This window comes from Pteropus vampyrus, unplaced genomic scaffold, assembly GCF_000151845.1.
Source record: "Pteropus vampyrus isolate Shadow unplaced genomic scaffold, Pvam_2.0 Scaffold26, whole genome shotgun sequence".
Classification (NCBI taxonomy): domain Eukaryota; kingdom Metazoa; phylum Chordata; class Mammalia; order Chiroptera; family Pteropodidae; genus Pteropus; species Pteropus vampyrus.
The window spans coordinates 7,694,251-7,703,405 of record NW_011888807.1 but is presented as its reverse complement, the minus strand read 5'-3'; the positions used below and the strand labels follow the sequence as shown (position 1 = coordinate 7,703,405).

Here is a 9,155-nt window from a genome sequence, read left to right as displayed (position 1 = left end):
CTTTGTCATGAGTGTACCACAGGTATTTTCCCTATCTACCCAGTAAAAGGATTTTTTTGCAACACAGATGAAGTCATTATTAATAGTTATAGTGAGTCATTTGTTCTAAGAGTGTGGCTCTCAGCATAATACTAAGTGACTACTCTTTCTCTACATGAGCAACCATTCATGGGCCTGTACACTGCACAGGATATCAGTCTTTCCCTTAAGCACTCAATAAGATGGGGGCAAGTGCCAGGTTGAGATATATAATCAGTAGTCACAAATAAGAGTCATTCCTTTGAGCCTAGTGTCAGTTATGGCTTATGTTAGAATCAAGACACATGATTCACCCTGAGACACACAAATAGCTTCCGGCCACAGCATATGAATTACAGCTATTTTAAGGAGGCCCCTAATTCCATACTACTGTTCCTAAATGTCAATTGTCAAAAAATCCAACTTAGGTTGGTTAAATCTATAAGAGAGACTTTGGAGGGCTGAGCAAATGAGGCACAAAGCACCACAGCTTAAAGCACAAACTAGCCAGCAGGCAGCAGGCTCAAAAGCATATGCTTGCCAGCAGAAACAAAAGAAAGCCAGTTAGCAGGCTAAAGCATTAAAGCCCCGCCCCCACTTGCCCACCTCTTAACTGTGCTCATTGTCTGGCCATCCTCCTCTCAGTGCCAGTTGTTTTATTTACCCTACAGATGTGGGATGGACTGTTCCACACACACACCTAAATTTGGGTTACAATATTAAGACTGATCATGCCACACTCAATTAAGAGGATGTTTTTTTTCCCACAGTTATCACCATATCAGATTTATTATTACAACGACACTAATACAGCTTATAGTGCTCATGGTGATACCACACGCAATTTCCTGCTTTCTAGTTTCTGTCCAAAGGGAATGTCTACCCACTGTCTCCCCACATTCTGAGGGAAAATCTGCTAGAGGCCATTTACCCAAATAAACCTCTTAATTGTTTATTTTAAATTTTGAGAGACATTTGAGTTTCCTGCTGAATAATTAAAAAAAAAAATGTGTTGGGTGTAGCATCCCCTCTCCCACACCTACAAGCTAAGTAAGTACTGTAAGGGCATTTCTATTGCCTCTGAAATCTTAAATACCAAAAGAAACTGCATTAAGTGTTAATGTTGAGTGATGGCAAAGTGAGCCCCAGAAACCTGTCAAGCAGAGCATCTTTGTGCCTGGACAGTCCCAAGGTTTGACAATGCCAAGTCTTGTTCTTGTGATTGATCATCTGCTGGGTACTGGTACAGCTCAGTGTCCCACCATGGGCAGTAGGTGCTGCCAGGTGACCCACTTACAGTTTATCCAGGAAGTTGTCAAGGGCTATGATGCCTTCAGGCATTTGTGCTTGTGGGTCTTAGACATCAACTGGCTGAGGTGGCTGGTGTTCTCGGAGTCTCCAAACAGGATCTGCCAGCAGTCAGACATGCCCTGGAGGAAGGCCTGGATACTGGTGTGAGAGCTCAGGTCAGCAGCAAAGCCAAAAGGCTCACTGTCAGCCAAGCAAGCTTTTATAACAAACAAGGGGTTCCCGGCCACCTGGGTCTCCTCAAAGACGTGGCTCTGCTTCCTGTTCAAGACACCACAGATACCACCACCCACTTGTTCCAGACCCTGGATCTTCACAAGGTAAACAAGTTGCCTGAGATAGGACACAGTGATCAGTACGGGGGTGTAGAAGCAGCGTAGGAACAGGATGACTTGCTGTCCCATGCTGGATGACTTCTATGTGCAGTGACATACTGTGGACTTCAAGGTGCATGTTACGCACGTTTTTCTCACACGTACCTCATTTTGGTGACCTTCTGAAAGCTTGCAATTATGTTGTCCTTGAGCTCCCAGAGGTATGCTCTCGGTGATGTTGGTCGATGTTGCAGTAGGTGCCTTGGGGCCTAGGCATCAGATCTGGTGGGCCACGGCCTCGTCCCTCTAGTACTTCACTCCCAGATAGCAGGCCTGCAGCCTGAACTCCAGGGCAGCAGACACCTTGAGGATGTCCTAGACCAGGAAGTCGAGGAAGGGCCACACCTTCACATAGAGCAAATTGTGCTTGTTGGAGACCTGGACAGTCAAAACACATTGAACTCTTTACTAGTGGTCTCACTGTATGAAGCCACTGGGTCAGATTTTTTTATAGGAATGCAGGCATGATCCTCCACCAAGTCTTCCAGGCAGATCTCTAGGTGAAACTCCCTAGCTCTTGAGATGATATGATTCCCCAGCTTCTCCATGATGCTCTTTATTATGGGGCCAACTTGATCAGCCATTTTAAGACCCTCCATCAGCTTGGAAAGGTCAGCAAGGTTCTTGGACTCCGAGGTGACTCTGATGACAGAGCTCACGCTGAACTTCATCATCTGCACGGTTTGGGCATGGTCGTTCTCGAAGGTGGTAACGACGCTGGTCTCACAAGGTACTGGTTGAGGCAAACCAGACCCAAGATGTTCCTGAAAGGAACGTCCTCCATGGGCTTCACATAACAGCACTTTGTAAGGATTGGTCTCTGGATCCATTTCCGGTACAGATCCTCCTTTTTTTTCTGGCCAGGGTATAGTTGGAGGCATGTATTCTGGTGATCATTACAACATATACAAATAATTATGCCGTACACCTGAAAGAAATATAATATTATATGTAAGTTATACCTCAAAAAATATTTCTTACAAAAAGAGGTTATGAAAAGATTTATTACATAACTAGGATGACCTCAGTGTCTTTGCAGGCAGACTCAGAAACCCCCCTAATTAATTTCCCTGCCTAATTATTTTCTAAGAGCCATGAACCCCCTTGTTATTATATGGATGTTGAGGGACGGGAGGTCTCTTCTTCCGTATCTGCTTCCTGCTGAGAATAGTCATAGTCCCTGCCTATTAGAGTTTTATGGACCTCTTTCCTTTTCTGCCTTAATTAGGGCAGGGTCTTGGGTTTCCTGCTGAAGTGCCGCCTCAGTTCCCAGACAAGGAAGAGAAGATAAGAACTGTTATTTAAATCATATATCTATCCATTTCTATTATTGATTTGCCTATTAAACAAGTAAAGGTAAACAGTCTTGGTTAATATATTTTTTAAAGAGTAAAAAGACCTTTGGTCTAAAGTCTCCTCCCCTCTCAGACTCGAAGGACCCTGCCTGGCCTAGGGACATTCCTTCATGATGGTCTTGAGTTACCAGTTTCAGGGTCATTATCTGAATTTTGGGGGAAAGGGCCTTTTTCCCAAAGAAAAGAGGGAAGAAAACTTAACTAAGTATACTAAAAAAAGAAATTAAGAACTTGCAAGAGATGTCCCATATTATATCCTGTAAGGGTGAATGCCTTGCAGTGCCTAGTTGAAGACTTTTGAGGCACAAATACAGTTAGTCTTCCCAGGGAACAAAGTCCCCCAGTACTGTTAGTGGGAACATAAGAATAAATAGTTGTCCCATAAATAAGAAACCACCAGCAGGTAATTTAACATGTACATTTGCATAACTTACAGAAGTAGTGGAGCTGAAGTTCAAGGTCATATTATCTGAGATTTTAAAACATTGGTTAGTACACTGAGTAAATGTTATGCTATGCATTTTTTTGCTGGTGTTATAATAGAAATTTTCCTTATCCTTCCTGAGTTTAGGGTGGGGGCTGCAAGGAGGAAGGAATTCCCAGACCACTGGTCCTATCTATTTACAGATCGTTTGTCTTGCCGGTGTGGCAAGAGTTTCCAGAAGGCCATTAAGAGATCTATAGGTTGTGGTTAATCTATAACTGAGTGAGTCGATCATTTCTACAAGCCCTTCCCTTTGCATTTTTCAGATGCCTCCTCTCCACTCTTATTCCCCCTTTTGAGGCTCTAGACATTTTGTTTTGTTTGTTTGTTTGTTTTTTACGCTGGAGTCTCACATTCTCCATCTAAACCATCCTGGGGGATCCCTTGATAGTGGTGGTTAAAGTATACGTGGGCTGCAGCTCACTGCTGTACTGCGGCTTCCACCATGCTTTTTAAGCTTTTTATTAGCAGGGGCAGCAGACCCAGCCCTATCAGGCAGATTCCTAGGAGTAGTAAAACTGCTCCTATTAAGGTTTTAAACACACCAAAAGCTGAAAACCATCCCCCCAAAAGGCTACTGGGGTTCCATCCATGCCATACTTGCACAGGCACATGTGCCAGTTTCGTCCTCTTCTTGACAAGGTCCTCAACTGCCTGGTCCTGGTCATCTATCTGTAGGCAACAGTTGGTGAGACTAAATTTTTCACATATGTCTCCTCTTGCTGATAATAGATAGTCTAGTGCCAAATTGTTTTAGTAGATGGCATTTCTCATCTGAGTCTATTGATGTGCAAGGAGGGTCAGGGCTCTCCCAATCTCTTTGGTAATGATTTCTAAGACTGCCTGCTGTCAGATAATCTGGTTTAACATGTAAATGGGGGTATGGTATCACCAAGATCCATCTTCTGCCCAAGTGGCAGGCCCATTGTATTGGTTATTCACTCTGGGGGCCACTCATCATCCTTCCAGTCCCCTATTTGGAGTTCTCTTTTTACCCGTTGTAAGGGTTGGGAGGCTAGGTAACCAAGCAGTTCCCCTGTTTTCAGAGGTAAGAGGAAGGATGGCCTTATCATACCAATTATACAGTTCCCCTCCCAATTTCTGGGGCAGCAGATGTGGCCTTGTTTCCACAAATCCAGTAAAGCTCATGTGGGGCTATCCAGTCTTGGACCCTGTTTGGGTCCTGCCAGGCTTCAGTTAGCTCTGGGAATCTGGCTAACAGATTTCTCTCTGTTTTGTTTCCCCACCACACGCTTTGTTTGAAGGTGGCATTATAATACTGTAGGCCAAGGCAAATTAAGTTTCTGACTAGCTCTGTGAGATTTCCTCCACCCCGAGCCAGGTAGTATTGTCCTATGATAATATGTTTTAAAATCCATTGACTATCATCAGAGATGCGTGGGGCCGTTATATTTGACATTGTCTTGGTGGGAACTAATTCTGCATCTTCCCATGACCACCTATCCCCCATCAGAGTTCCTCCACATATATAACAGGAAGTGACATTCAGGGAGTGAGCTATTCCTTTATCCATTTTGAGAAATAAGTTTTTAGTTGATTGCAGTAGTGGGGGTAGGGGTTCAGTTACTTCCTTGTAGAAGGACTTATAAACCTGGAAGGCTCAAGCCAGATAGTCTAGTACTTGACCTCTGATACAAAAGTGAACATAGGGATTTAGCCCCATCCCATCAATGCCAAGTGTTAGTACTTCCCCAGACTTCCAGTGGGGGTTCAGGGGGTTGGTTACGATTAATTCTAATGGATTGCACTTATGTGGAGTGCAGTCAACATTGGAGAGAGGCCCATGGGATGGGTCAGGACAGAATAGGTAGTAGCTCTAGCGTCTAGTAAAAATTCAGTGTTTCCTTTCTGCCATGCTGAGGGTGACCTGAGGCTCCACTGTTATTATCGTGGTAGATTTTTCTAGGACTAGAGCTTGCAAGATGCCCCAGTTCTGATGATGCCAATCATGTTCAACTGAGATTGAAGCCCTCTAAGCCTGCAAAGTTTTTTATTGCCTAGAGTCACCTCGAGATGGTCCCTGTATTATGGCAGCTAAAATTTGCACCTTTTTGTACTCTGCTTCCTTCTCTGCCCCGTCCCAGTTATTGGACATTTTAAAGACCCCTGGCATCAAGGCAGCCTGTAAGGTTTGGATATAGGCCCCAACTTTCAGAGCTTCCTTTGAATATTGGGCACAGAACAAGTTGTAAAATGTATAGCCAGGAGTGTCTGGCAGTCAGACTTTGAGCCAATGTTAGTATATTCTCTAAAAGCCTCAGAAAACTGGTTAAGGCAACATAAAACACAGAAATTATTTTGATGAAGTATGGAATTCTTTTTTTCTATTCAGAAAACTTTTCCATAACATCAGTAGCAGACCAATAGACTAAGAAACATTAAAACACAATTCTAATTTTGCATTAGCTTACTTTTGGCATTTCAATTTCCAATCTTGTGTAGCTTAATCATCTAAAATTTCCTCCCAGGAATTCTCTTCACAAACCTTCTACTGCTTTCCTAATTCCTTCAGTTTGCCTTTTTTCACTCATTCATAAATAACCAAGTAGAAGACAAACACTTTTCCTTCAATTCACTTCAAAATAAGTCTTGATATTTTATACCTTCTGTTACCAAAAACATTTTCCTTTCTATCATAATTAGAATTCTTAACTGAACCACCATGTTACATATAACACAGACAAATATAGATCAGAGGTCATGCACATAATCATATTTCCCTATCATCAACATTTGTAACTTTCTTTAAGGTGCATATCTAGTTTCCTCAGGGAGCGATGAAATACATGGGGTCTTAAGAGAACTCATTTCCCCTTAGAGTCTGAGGGTGAAGGGGGAGAAAATTCATGATTACCAAGATCTTTAGAAAGGTGCTCCTATTAGTGGGCCAGCTAATAAGTTTGGGTTTTGGTAAAGGAGCACAGAAGCTGAACTGGTACAGTAGACCTGGCTAGCTCCAGCTTGCCTTTATACCAAGCCATGAGATTAACTTGTTGGTCAATGCATTAAAAGATTGGGGGGTCTACACCCAAGTTGTAGTATTGCTCCTAATTTAGTTAAAATATGTCATCTTAACAAGGGAGTTGGGCAGATTGGAACTACTAAAAACTCTGCTGAAAGATCTAATCTTCAAATTGGCAGGTCAGTGGTGGAGTAAAATGGTTGACCTTACCTTCTACTCCTATGATAATTGTAGTTTGTGAGGAGGGTTTTCCTACAAATTCAGGGAGAACAGAATAGGTTCTCTGTATTTAAAAGAACAGAATAGGTTCCCTGTATTTAAAAGAAATTAAATTTGTTTACCCATTACATTCAGAGTTACCCAGGGTTTCTTGGTAGTGATGACCACATTCCTGGGCCGGGGCAGCAAGGATGGCCCCAAGTCTCTTCAGTCACATAGTTCCCAGACCTGGGCTACTAGGGTGTTGGATGTCTGCCCTCCTCTCTGGGAGTATGGAGAGTCAACCCTCCAATGCCAGCGATTAGTATTGGTTTCTTTGCATGTGTAGCAGGGGCTCAGGGGCTTTTTGGTATAGTACTTTGCCCAGTGTCCTACTTTCTTGCATTTGAAGCAAGATCTCAATGTCTCCTTATTCTCTGGTCTCTAAGGGATGCTTGTCGGGTACCAAGGTCCTGGCTAATTGTGAGAGCCATAATCCTGGCTTGTTGTTTTTTTTTATTCTGTTCTCTTTTTTCCTCTTCAAGATCTCGAGTGTTATAGACCATGAAGGCCATATATAGTAATTGATTTTGATTAGTCTGTGGTCCCATTTGCAGCCTGTGAAGCTTGCTTCTGATATCAGGGGCTGACTGACTAATAAAATGCTGGCCTAACAAAGCTAACTCTGCAGCGGAAGTGGGGTCTACATTAGTATACCTCCTAAAGGATTCTTCCAGCTGGCTCAAAAAGCTGGCCAGGTTCTCATCTTTTTCTTGAGTAATGATTCTAAGCTTCTTATAGTTCACAGCTTTTGTATTCCTTGTTCTTTCCCAGAGTCGGTTGGGCCACGAGTACCTTACTCTGTCTCTGCCTATTTGCATAGAACCGGGCCCAAGGGGGCACTATAGTAGGACTTGCAACCATGAATCTATGTATGGAAACTGGGCTGGGTATCTAGGGGATCCTGTCACTACTCGATACACAGATCTAACAGTGGGGAGATCCAGGGTCCCTTGTGAAGGCCATCCTATCCTGTAGGTGGGCCACTTAAGCTCACAAAGAGTATGAAGTTTTCCTGGAGTCGACTTGACCCTGTAATCCCCTGAGAAGCCTTTCTTAAAATTTTTCAACATACAGTTTAAGACAGTTTTCTCAGAGGAACCTCCCCCTATATTTGTCTTAGGGAGCTTCCTAATGGAGGAGGAAATAGACCTTAAAATTTCAAAAAAATAATTCAACAGAGGGCCCCTATGTCAAAAGGGCCATTTGAAGATAGACAATTCTTAAGCCAAATCAGTAGTTAATTGCATCCCCGCCCTGTGTATCCCACCCTGTGTCAGTGACACAAAGAGAAACAAGAATAGGTGCCTCCACTAGGAAGGAGACCACTTAAGTGCTCATCTAGCTGTGTCCCGAAGGAACTTAGGTGACGCTTAGCCGTAACGGACTCAGCTATGTGACTTACGATCGGACGCTAGTCCGATGCTGCCCTGGATCATATGCCGTACACCACTGAACCGCAGATGAGCCCACTCGCACTCCATAGCTTTTAGAGGACCTTAAGGGTGTCCAGCGTGGAGCCACAAATTCGTACCTGACTGATCAAGCTGGGCAGGCTGCTCATTCATTCGCTCATTCACACACCAGGTTAAAACATGGTCTCCTCTCTTTTGGAAGACCCTGACCTATGTCTTCACCCCCTTGGAAGACCCTGATGTCTCCTCAACTGGGAAGACTCTGATGTCTCCCCAGCTTAGGAGACGCTGACGTCTCCCCTGCTGGGGAGACCCTGATGTCTTCCCCGCCTTGGAAGATCCTGATGTCTTCTAACTGAAGACTAGGAGGTGATCAAGCTCCTCTTCTGTTCAGAGAGGGGAAATGACTAGGGGGCTGAGGCTCCAGAGCCTTGCCTTCTCCTGTGACCATTCCTGGTGAGTTGGTCCATCTCTCCTATGAGTCCGATCGGGGTCTCGGCTGTCCGGAGAGTCAGAGTGCCGGTCAGAAAGAGAATCTAGAATACTGTCAGGTGGAGCTCCTCCCTTGTTCCTCTCAGAGCCCCTCCTCCCCGGCCTGGCCGAGCCACTGGTCCGGCAGCTCAAATGGCCGGCATGGTTGAAATCTTATTGAGGCCTCCAGAAATGTTGCAGAAAAATCAGACTGGTGAGAAACCAAGCGGCACTCGGGGAGTTGGAGGATTCAGGTTTAATATGCCAGTGGTCCCAGAGGAGCTCGTGCTCTGAAGATCTGGGCGGGGAGATCAGTTGCAACATTCTTTATATAGAACTTATTTGGCATGGGCTGATTGGTTAATTTGTCCTCAGATGGTTACAAAGCACGGGAGTTGCTAGGAGGTACAGGCAGTTACATTTGTTGCTTAGAACAAGCAAAAAGGAGGATGAGTCTTTCTTTAGTTAATTTCCAGTATAGCCTATGCA

The 9,155-nt window shown here is 44.1% G+C and overlaps 1 pseudogene; it reads right to left on the bottom strand.

Annotated features, from left to right (window-relative positions):
• Window positions 1–1,946: 1,946 nt before the first annotated feature.
• The window catches only part of LOC105289666, a 17,697-nt pseudogene continuing 10,488 nt past the window's right edge, over window positions 1,947–9,155 (bottom strand).